Source organism: Montipora capricornis, chromosome 9 (genome assembly GCF_036669925.1).
Source record: "Montipora capricornis isolate CH-2021 chromosome 9, ASM3666992v2, whole genome shotgun sequence".
Lineage (NCBI taxonomy): Eukaryota > Metazoa > Cnidaria > Anthozoa > Scleractinia > Acroporidae > Montipora > Montipora capricornis.
The window spans coordinates 48,519,406-48,526,905 of record NC_090891.1 but is presented as its reverse complement, the minus strand read 5'-3'; the positions used below and the strand labels follow the sequence as shown (position 1 = coordinate 48,526,905).

The 7,500-nt window shown below is 41.2% G+C and overlaps 4 non-coding genes across 4 annotated transcripts; 3 read left to right on the top strand and 1 right to left on the bottom strand.

Annotated features, from left to right (window-relative positions):
- Positions 1 to 848: 848 nt before the first annotated feature.
- Positions 849 to 921, top strand: Trnai-aau (transfer RNA isoleucine (anticodon AAU)). Its single transcript has one exon. It is a non-coding gene; the product is annotated as a tRNA-Ile (tRNA).
- A 588-nt stretch (positions 922 to 1,509) lies between these two features.
- Positions 1,510 to 1,582, top strand: Trnaa-cgc (transfer RNA alanine (anticodon CGC)). Its single transcript has one exon. It is a non-coding gene; the product is annotated as a tRNA-Ala (tRNA).
- A 449-nt stretch (positions 1,583 to 2,031) lies between these two features.
- Positions 2,032 to 2,105, bottom strand: Trnat-agu (transfer RNA threonine (anticodon AGU)). The gene has a single exon. It is a non-coding gene; the product is annotated as a tRNA-Thr (tRNA).
- Positions 2,106 to 5,209: 3,104 nt separating this feature from the next.
- Trnai-aau (transfer RNA isoleucine (anticodon AAU)) lies at positions 5,210 to 5,282 on the top strand. The gene has a single exon. It is a non-coding gene; the product is annotated as a tRNA-Ile (tRNA).
- The last annotated feature ends 2,218 nt before the right edge of the window (positions 5,283 to 7,500 follow it).

The window sequence follows — 7,500 nt, the reverse complement described above, 5'->3', positions numbered from 1 at the left end:
CCTTTTGTGCTTTAATTTATCGAAAACGTGTCGCTGGGATTTTGTCGGAGCTGTTACCTTCACGAAACTAAGATTGAGTCCTTGGAGAGAGTTGTCGTCGCCTGGAATTCTTGGCTGTGAGATCGGTAGAGGCCCAACATTTTGCAAGCTAGAACTTTTCACAAGATGAATGTTTGAGTTCATCAAAACAAAAGGTGAGTGTGTATTTCCCTCAGCCTCGATGGTATGAGTTGAATTCCCGATCAATCGATATATTGATAAAACCTCGACTTGCAATGATGGCATGAATAACCACCAGAGATGTTCAGAAAGCGGCCTACTCTAAGTTTGGCATAGGTGGTTACAGGGTTTGTTCTTTTGCACCATCTTAGATCTGTTGCATTAAAAACAATTTGAAGCTGACCAATCTTCCCTCTTTTCCTTAAAAGGTTCTTGGTCAGTGCATTTTATATTGGTTATAGTAACGGGGGATTAGCTCAAATGGTAGAGCGCCCGCTTTGCATGCGGGAAGTACCGGGATCGATACCCGGATTCTCCACTTTTGTTAACCGAAATTGAGTTTTATCAACGGTGTTGATAATGTAAACTGGCCACCGTACAGAGATTCTAAAAGCTAATAGAATCTCTGTACGGTGGCCAATTTACATTATCAACTACGTTGATAAAACCAAATTTTTGTATACTGCTTCCCCACCGACGCAGCATCACAATTTCTTTAGAAACTACCCCTTTCATTCTTTTGTTAACCGAGATGCCTCAATAGACTAAATTCTATTACAACAATCGACTTAAGCACGAAATCGGATAAGACGGGTTGTTCAAACAACGCTATGAGTACCGAGTAACCTGGCCCGTTAGCTCAGTCGGCAGAGCGTGGTGCTAATAACGCCAAGGTCGTGAGTTCGAACCTCACATGGACCAAGTCTTTCTCTATCTTTTGTTCCGAGGGAGTTTGGTCTTGAAATTTTCTTTCTGGACTTGTTGGTTTGGTGGAATGATTCTCGCTTAAGAGTTGAAAAGTAATGGTCTTAAGTCCAGTGGCGGCCCTTTCGTGCTTTACTTTATCGAAAACGTGTCACTGGGGTTTTGTCGGAGCTGTAGCCCTCATCTAACTAACATTGAGTACTTAGAGAAAGGTGGCGTCACCATGAATTCCTGGCTGTGAGATCGGTAGAGGCCCAAGATTGTGCAAGCTAGAGTTTTCCAGAAAAGTTTTTCAGCTTATCAACACGAAAGGTAAGTGTGTTTTTCCAGGAGTCTTGATGGCATTTGTTGAATCCCCGATCAATAATTGACATCTGATGAAACTTTGTCTTGCAATAATAGCCTGAGCAAGCACTAGAGATGTTCAGAAATCGGATGACTCTAAGTTTGGTACCGATGGTTGTAGAGTTTGGTGGTTATCACCATCTTGGCTATGTCTCGCATTGAAAACAATTTGGAGCTGACCAATCTTCCCTGTCTTCGTTAAAAGGTTGTTGGTGTGCCTTATAAATGGGCTATAGTAACGGGGGATTAGCTCAAATGGTAGAGCGCCCGCTTCGCATGCGGGAGGTACCGGGATCGATACCCGGATCCTCCACTCTTGCACCATTCTGAAGTCAACCGAAATACCTCAGAAGCAAAAAAATCTATTACAGCAATCGGCAATAGGTCATTTTACAGTTGTTTGCTCAGTGCGCTAGGCTATGAATGGCTGCGAGGCTGCCGCTGACCTTGCATTGATACAGACTTCACTGCTTTTATCATGTAAATTGTGTTACTGTAATTCCAATTAGTCTACATAAACATTAGAAAAACACAAAGGTTTGTATCAAAACAGGTTGACCGGGAGCCTCGCTTCCTTTCTTGGGCTAGGAAACTTGGCTACAACTGTAAAATGCTGTATGTAACTCTATTAAAGAACGAAGAACGATCAGTTTTTCAAAAACTCGTTAACTCTCAAGGAAAGAAATGACTCCAAAAAGATGGTGTTACTCAACTGCAAGAAAGTGCAGCCAGACCATGACAATATAAGATACACTGATCTCAAGGCACCGATGGGATTTGAACCCATGACCTCCTGTTTACTAGACAGGCGCTCTAACCAACTGAGCTACGGCGCCATGCTTAGATTGCGTGTTTGAAAATGAAATCGAAAACATTTATTTCGTTTGACAGAGAAGCTTCCTTTTTTGTACGTACGCATCTATGTTCCCTCCACATTGGCGCATGAAACTCGATCGCACGAAAACAAGAATTGGCCGGTTGGTGTCGTTTTTCTCCCCGCCATCTTGGAAGTTGCAATTCCTTCTGAACGCATCATATCATAGGTGACCTGGCCCATTAGGTCAGCCGGCAGAGCGTGGGGCTAATAACGCCAAGTCCTGAGTTTAAACCTCACATGGACCAAGGCTTCTTCCATCTTTTGTTCCGAGGGAGTGTGGTCTTCAAATTTTTTTTCTCTACCTGTTAGTCTTGTAGGGTAATTCTGCCTTAGGTGATGAAAAGTGCCGGTCTTAAGTTCAGGGGCGGGCCTTTCGTGCTTTAATTTATCGAAAACGTGTCGCTGGGATTTTGTCGGAGCTGTTACCTTCACGAAACTAAGATTGAGTCCTTGGAGAGAGTTGTCGTGGCCTGGAATTCTTGGCTGTGAGATCGGTAGAGGCCCAACATTTTGCAAGCTAGAACTTTTCACAAGATGAATGTTTGAGTTCATCAACACAAAAGGTGAGTGTGTATTTCCCTCAGCCTTGATGGCATGAGTTGAATTCCCGATCAATCGATATATTGATAAAACCTTGACTTGCAATAATAATAATAATAATTTATTTACTTATAATGCGCAAGTATGAATTTACATTTTTACCTGCGCGGAACTAAATCCATTAAAAACCTAATTACAATTTATAATATAACTAGTAACTAATGATAACTAATAACTAATTACTCATAACAATTAAAATTATATGAATAGCATAAAAAATAAAAAACTGGCCTTAATATCTAAAGAAGAATTGTATACGTCGTGTAAGCAATTAAAATATTTAAGGAAATGCTTCTCTTGAGTGCTTTCTTAAAAGATGGTAAAAATAATGAACTTCTAATATTAAATGGTAGGTTATTCCATAGTTTTGGAGCGGCGACTTGAAATGCGCGGTCTCCAAGAGTAGTATATGTTTTCAATTTTTCTATTTCTAATAGTAAATTGTCACTATTTGACCTAAGGTTGTATTTTCCAGGCTTCTTAAATTTAATTAACTCTTTGATATAATTAGGGGCATGCCCATGAACAGCCTTATACGTAATTAAAAGAATCTTAAATAATATGCGTTCACGAATAGGCAGCCAATGAAGTTTAAACAGTAAAGGTGTTATGTGACAATATTTACCGGCATTATATACAAGCCTAGCTGCGGCATTCTGTACTCTTTGAATTTTTTGGATTTGATAATTAGGTAAACCTAGATATAGACTATTGCAGTAGTCAATTCTACTGTAAATTAATGTATGGATAAGAACTTCCACCGATTCTTGTGATAAATATTTTCGTATTCTACGAAGATTATACAAATGATAAAATGCAATACTACAAGTCTTATTGATATGTGTGTTCATTGTTAAGGATGGGTCTAGCCACACCCCCAAGTTCTTTACTTCTTTGCTAGGCTTTATCAAGTCGTTACCGACACATAATGTGGACATATTTATTTTCTGAAGTTGTTGCTTCGTGCCAATTAGTAGCAGCTCCGTCTTGTCAGTGTTAAGTTGTAGTTTGGACTCCTTCATCCATTTCTGTATATCTTTAATGCATCCTTCCATAGCCGCTATGGCCTCAACCTCTCCACAATTGTCCTTGGGACTAAAAGATACATAAAGTTGAGTATCATCAGCATAGCACATAACAGATGGTAGGTGGGGTTTAATGATATCAGATAACTCTCCAGTGTAAATTGTAAATAGCAGAGGACCAAGACAGCTCCCTTGTGCCAAACCGAACTGTAAGTCGAAAGAACGTGATTCAGCTCCATTAACGACGACTCGTTGAGATCTATTCTCTAGGTAGGATTCAAACCATCGTAAAGGTACATTTGTGATTCCACATCTAATTTTAAGGCGATCAATCAACATTTTATGGTCTATAGTGTCGAATGCAGCACTCAAGTCTAATAGTACTAATAGAGTCACATGTTGTTTATTCATATTCATGAGGAGCTCATTTTTTACTTTCAGTAGAAGAGTTTCTGTGCTGAAGTTTTTTCTGTAGGCTGATTGTTGGTCTGGGTAGATGTTATGTTCGAGGAGATGATTTTGTATTTGATGACAAACAGCTGTCTCAGTTAGTTTTGACATTTTTGACAGGTTACTAACTGGTCTAAAGTTCTGAGGAACGTGCATATCAGCCCCGGGCTTTTTCAGTAATGGCGTAATTAGTGCTTCTTTCCATACTCGAGGAACAACCCCCGTCCTCAGAGACATGTTGATTAGAGACGTGATGACGGGTAATAACACATCACACTGAGGGAGTAGCTTAGATGGAATTGGATCTAAGGAGCAAGATTTTGAACATGAACGTTGTATGAGGGATTTAACATCGTCCTCTGTAAGTTCTTTGAACTCTTCCATGGTCTCAGGTGGGAGTGTAGACACTTCAATGATGGCATGAATAACCACCAGAGATGTTCAGAAAGCGGCCGACTCTAAGTTTGGCACAGGTGGTTACAGGGTTTGTTCTTTTGCACTATCTTAGATCTGTCTTGCATTAAAAACAATTTGAAGCTGACCAATCTTCCCTTTTTTCCTTAAAAGGTTCTTGGTCAGTGCATTTTAGATTGATTATAGTAACGGGGGATTAGCTCAAATGGTAGAGCGCCCGCTTTGCATGCGGGAAGTACCGGGATCGATACCCGGATTCTCCACTTTTGTTAACCGAAATTGAGTTTTATCAACGGTGTTGATAATGTAAACTGGCCACCGTACAGAGATTCTAAAAGCTAATAGAATCTCTGTACGGTGGCCAATTTACAATATCAACTCCGTTGATAAAACCAAATTTTTGTGTACTGCTTCCCCACCGACGCAGCATCACAGTTTCTTTAGAAACTACCCCTTTCATTCTTTTGTTAACAGAGATGCCTCAAAAGACTAAATTTTATTACAACAATCGTCACTTAAGCACCAAACGGATAAGACCGGTTGTTCAAAAAACGCTATGAGTACCGAGTAACCTGGTCCGTTAGCTCAGTCGGCAGAGCGTGGTGCTAATAACGCCAAGGTCGTGAGTTCGAACCTCACATGGACCAAGTCTTTCTCTATCTTTTGTTCCGAGGGAGTTTGGTCTTGAAATTTTCTTTCTGGACTTGTTGGTTTGGTGGAATGATTCACGCTTAAGAGGTGAAAAGTACTGGTCTTAAGTCCAGTGGCGGCCCTTTCGTGCTTTACTTTATCGAAAACGTGTCACTGGGGTTTTGTCGGAGCTGTAGCCCTCATCTAACTAACATTGAGTACTTAGAGAAAGGTGTCGTCACCATGAATTCCTGGCTGTGAGATCGGTAGAGGCCCAAGATTGTGCAAGCTAGAGTTTTCCAGAAGAGTTTTTCAGCTTATCAACACGAAAGGTAAGTGTGTTTTTCCAGGAGTCTTGATGGCATTTGTTGAATCCCCGATCAATAATTGACATCTGATGAAACTTTGTCTTGCAATAATAGCCTGAGCAAGCACTAGAGATGTTCAGAAATCGGATGACTCTAAGTTTGGTACCGATGGTTGTAGAGTTTGTTGGTTAGCACCATCTTGGATATGTCTCGCACTGAAAACAATTTGGAGCTGACCAATCTTCCCTGTCTTCGTTAAAAGGTTGTGGGTGTGCGTTATAAATGGGCTATAGTAACGAGGGATTAGCTCAAATGGTAGGAACGCCCGCTTCGCATGCGGGAGACACCGGGATCGATACCCGGATCCTCCAGTCTTGCACCATTCTGAAGTCAACCGAAATACCTCAGAAGCAAAAAAATCTATTACAGCAATCGGCAATAGGTCATTTTACAGTTGTTTGCTCAGTGACCTAGGCTATGAATGACTGCGAGGCTGCCGCTGACCTTGCATTGATACAGACCTCACTGCTTTTATCATGTAAATTGTGTTACTGTAATTCCAATTAGTCTACATAAACATTAGAAAAACACAAGGGTTTGTATCAAAAGAGGTTGACCGGGAGCCTCGCTTCCTTTCTTGGGCTAGGAAACTTGGCTACAACTGTAAAATGATGTATGTAACTCTATTGAAGAACGAAGAACGATCAGTTTTTCAAAAACTCGTTAACTCTCAAGGAAAGAAATGACTCCAAAGAGATGGTGTTACTCAACTGCAAGAAAGTGCAGCCAGACCATGACAATATAAGATACACTGATCTCAAGGCACCGAAGGGATTTGACCCCATGACCTCCTGTTTACTAGACAGGCGCTCTAACCAACTGAGCTACGGCGCCATGCTTAGATTGCGTGTTTGAAAATGAAATCGAAAACATTTATTTCGTTTGACAGAGAAGCTTCCTTTTTTGTACGTACGCATCTATGTTCCCTCCACATTGGCGCATGAAACTCGATCGCACGAAAACAAGAATTGGCCGGTTGGTGTCGTTTTTCTCCCCGCCATCTTGGAAGTTGCAATTCCTTCTGAACGCATCATATCATAGGTGACCTGGCCCATTAGGTCAGCCGGCAGAGCGTGGTGCTAATAACGCCAAGTCCTGAGTTCGAACCTCACATGGACCAAGGCTTTTTCCACTATTTGTTCCGAGGGAGTGTGGTCTTCAAATTCTTTTTCTCTAACTGTTAGTCTTGTAGGGTAATTCTGCCTTAGGTGATGAAAAGTTCCGGTCTTAAGTTCAGGGGCGGGCCTTTCGTGCTTTAATTTATCGAAAACGTGTCGCTGGGATTTTGTCGGAGCTGTTACCTTCACGAAACTAAGATTGAGTCCTTGGAGAGAGTTGTCGTGGCCTGGAATTCTTGGCTGTGAGATCGGTAGAGGCCCAACATTTTGCAAGCTAGAACTTTTCACAAGATGAATGTTTGAGTTCATCAACACAAAAGGTGAGTGTGTATTTCCCTCAGCCTCGATGGTATGAGTTGAATTCCCGATCAATCGATATATTGATAAAACCTTGACTTGCAATGATGGCATGAATAACCACCAGAGATGTTCAGAAAGCGGCCGACTCTAAGTTTGGCACAGGTGGTTACAGGGTTTGTTCTTTTGCACCATCTTAGATCTGTCTTGCATTAAAAACAATTTGAAGCTGACCAATCTTCCCTTTTTTCCTTAAAAGGTTCTTGGTCAGTGCATTTTAGATTAATTATAGTAACGGGGGATTAGCTCAAATGGTAGAGCGCCCGCTTTGCATGCGGGAAGTACCGGGATCGATACCCGGATTCTCCACTTTTGTTAACCGAAATTGAGTTTTATCAACGGTGTTGATAATGTAAACTGGCCACCGTACAGAGATTCTAAAATCTAATAGA